The sequence below is a fragment of the Oryctolagus cuniculus genome, chromosome 7 (genome assembly GCF_964237555.1).
Source record: "Oryctolagus cuniculus chromosome 7, mOryCun1.1, whole genome shotgun sequence".
Classification (NCBI taxonomy): Eukaryota; Metazoa; Chordata; class Mammalia; order Lagomorpha; family Leporidae; genus Oryctolagus; species Oryctolagus cuniculus.
Genome location: NC_091438.1, coordinates 144,993,526 through 144,997,012, shown reverse-complemented (window position 1 = coordinate 144,997,012; position 3,487 = coordinate 144,993,526). Strand labels below are relative to the sequence as shown.

General features: G+C 58.0%; 1 long non-coding RNA gene across 2 annotated transcripts; it reads left to right on the top strand.

Moving 5' to 3' along the window:
- Window positions 1–1,076: 1,076 nt before the first annotated feature.
- LOC138850707 (uncharacterized) lies at window positions 1,077–2,914 on the top strand. Of its 2 annotated transcripts, none has more exons than XR_011390829.1 (2): window positions 1,077–1,590; window positions 2,385–2,914. It is a non-coding gene; the product is annotated as an uncharacterized lncRNA (long non-coding RNA). The 2 variants fall into 2 exon arrangements; XR_011390828.1 differs by having other exon boundaries at window positions 1,099–1,571; window positions 2,385–2,641.
- The last annotated feature ends 573 nt before the right edge of the window (window positions 2,915–3,487 follow it).

The window sequence follows — 3,487 nt, the reverse complement described above, 5'->3', positions numbered from 1 at the left end:
CTTTGGCTAAGTTCCCAGGCAGGGGCTGGCACTGTGGCAGGGTATTAACCTGCTGCCTACAAAACCCACGCGGTAAGAGCGCAGGTTGTGGTCCCAGCTGCTCCACTTCCGATCCAGCTCCCTGCTAACGTGCCTGGGAAAGCAGCGGAAGGTGGCCCAGGTGCTTGGCCCCTGCCATCCACGTGGGAGACCCGGGTGGAGCTCCAGGCTCCTGCCTTCTGCCTGGCCCAGCCCAGGCCACTGTGGCCCTTCGAGGAATGAACCGGCAGGTGCAAAAATCTCTGTAACTCTTTCAAATAAATAAAACTTTCCCAAAATGTTCCTAGATAAGTTTCATGAACCACGAATACGAGTTTTTTAAAAACTTGTTTTAATTTTTAAGACGTACTTGGGTGACAGAACACAAAGTTCCCATTACCCGGCTCAGCCCGCGCTGAACCTTACACACAGTAGGTGCTCAGGAGAAGCTGCCGGTGGTCGGAGGCCCCTCCTCAACCACGCCAGGCGACTGAGAGAGGAGGGAGGCGGCTGCTGCAGGTCCACAGCGGCGCCTCGGTGGCCCCGGGCGCTCAGGGCTCCCGGCGCGCCAGGCGAGCGCCGCCGCGGGCGGCCACCAGGTGGCGGTGCAGAGCCGCCGAGCTCCGCGCCACACCTGAGGCGGGAGGACGCTGCGCGCCGCGGGGCGGGGCCTCCCGGGCCGGCTCTCCGGCCGCCCTCAGGTCAGGTCACGGCACCCACAGCGAGCCAACCGCCGGGTCTGAGGGCGGACCTCGCCGAAGCTCATCTCCACCCCTGCCGCCAGCCTCCCGCTCACGAGACTCGCCCTCCGCCCACCACACCAGTCCCGGGGCCGCCCCCAGCTGTCCGCCAAGTCCCGCGCCGACCACCCGGCTCGCACCAGGCCAGCCCCGGACCCGAGCCCGCCACGCGCACGCCGAGCATCTCGTCCCACTCCCGACGGCGCCGCCCTGGGAGAGAGGACGTGGGGGAGGCGGGCGGAGCGGCGCGCGCACGTGCGGGGCGGGGCCGTGGGGCGGGGCCTCGGCGCGCGTGGGGTGACGGGAGGGGAACTATGCGGAAGTGGCGGGCCCGCGGGCCGCCTGAGGGCGGGGTGGCCGGGAGCGGTTTTGGGGAGCGCGGAGCTCGCGGGTTGCGGTGGGCCCGGTTTCGGTGCCCAAGCGCTAGACGGGCCCGAGGTGGGGGCGCGGAGCGGAGGCGGGGAGAACCCCGCTCGCCTGGAACCGGCCCGGAAATCGCGGGACTCGGCCTGGGGGCTCGATCCGGGGCCGCGGTTTCGGCGGAGGACTGCCGGCGTCGCGCCGGGCGCGGCCCCCAGGTGTCGGCGGGCTCGGGGCCGTCGCCCTTCGTACTCGGTGGTCCCTCGGAGCGCCTCCTTCCTCGTGGGCGTGACGACCGCGACTGGAGGGATCCCCCGTGCTCCCGCACCCCTGCCTCCCCTCAGCGCGGACGCTTGCGGGCGTCCCCGGGAGGCCACCGGGGCCGACTCTTCCTCCTGCAGGGGCCGGAGGACAGGGTGTGGTTGCTGACCCGGCAGCTGGCCGGAGCCCCAGGTGCGCGGGGAGTGGACAGGTGCGGTGCGTGGAATCCTTTGCTGCCCGGCGTGCTCTGCCACAGGCCTGATACACCAGGAAACTCCCTGCCTGTTTTTCCCTTACAACTTTGTTTATTGTTATTTACAAGTAATTCATGCATTTTAAAAGATTTACTTCTTTGAAACAAGGAAGAGTTGCGGGGGTGAGGGGGACGGTTCTCCCCTCCACCGGTTCACTCCCCAGTGGCCACAACAGCAGCACCGGACTGGCACTCACATGGGATGCCAACCTCACAGGCAGTGGTTTAACCCGCAGTGCGACAAGGCCAGCGCCATGCATCTTATTTTTTAAAATTAAGCCTCAAAGAAATACAGATTCAGGGGCCGGCGCTGTGGTGCAGTGGGTTAACGCCCTGGCCTGAGCGCCGGCATCCCATATGGGCGCCGGTTCAAGACCCGGCTGCTCCACTTCCGATCCAGCTCTCTGCTAAGGCCTGGGAAAGCAGTGGAAGATGGCCCAAGTCCTTGGGCCCCTGCACCCATGTGGGAGACCTGGAAGAAGCTCCTGGCTCCTGCCTTCGAATGACACAGCTCTGGCTGTTGTGGCCATCTGGGGAGTGAACCAGAGGATGGAAGACCTCTCTCTCTCTTTCTCTGCCTTTCCTCTCTCTGTGTAACTCTGACTTTCAAATAAATAAATAAATATTTTAAAAAAAAAAAAAGAAAGATTTAGGGGCTGGCACTGTGGCGTAGTGGGAAAAGTCACCGACTGCAGTGCCGGCATCCCATGTGGACTCTGGTTTGAGTCCCGGCTGCTCCACTTCTGATCCAGCTCTCTGCTATGGCCTGGGAAAGCTGTAGAAGATGGCCCAAGTCCTTGGGACCCTGCACCCGCATGGAAGACCCAGAGGAAGCTCCGGGCTCCTGACTTCCAATCTGCGTAGCTCTGGCTGTTGTGACCATCTGGGGAGTGAACCAGCGGATAGAAGACCTCTCTCTGTGTCTCTGCCTCTGCCTCTCTGTAACTCTGCCTTTCAAATAAATAAATATTTTTTTTAAATCTTAAATATAGATTTAAAAAAAGAAAAATCCTCATTTTCACTGCTGACATAGCCATGATATTGAGTATCTTTCAAACCCTTTTTGTGTTGACATACGTAAGAGAATTTATAAATATGTATTTATATATATTAGTGTATATATACTCATATATACTAGTACAAAAGGATCATACTACACAGATTGTTTTGTAACTTGCTATTCTCATTCTGTGTTTACTGCGGAGTTTTTTTTATGTCACAATACGAGGATACCTCAAAAGGTCATGGAAAATGGAATTAAAAGGTGTATTTTGGTGCAAAATTTGAAGTCTGTGTATAGTGATTTTTCATAATACTCATTTATTTTAAAAATTTATTTGAAATGCAGAGTTATATATATAGAGAGAGAGAGGGAGAGAGAGAGAAATAGAGATTGTCCATCCACTGGTTCACTCCCCCAAACCAGGGCTGAGTCAGGCCAGAGCCAGGAGCTTTATCCAGTTCCCAACATGGGTGCAGGGGCCCAAATACTTGGACCATCTCTGTTTTCCCTAGCACGTTAGCAGAGAGCTGGATTGAAAGTGGAGGAGCCGGGACTAGAACCGGCATCCATATAGGATGCTGGCGCTGCAGGCCAGGGCTTTAACCTGCTATGCCACAGTACTGGCCCCCATAATATCTATTCTTTTTTCTTTCTTTATTTATTTATTTTACAGGCAGAGTGGACAGTGAGAGACAGAGAGAGAGAGAAAGGTCTTCCTTTGCCGTTGGTTCACCCTCCAATGGCCGCCGTGGCCAGCGCACCGCGCTGATCCAAAGGCAGGAGCCAGGTGCTTCTGGTCTCCCATGGGGTGCAGGGCCCAAGCACCTGGGCCATCCTCCACTGCACTCCCTG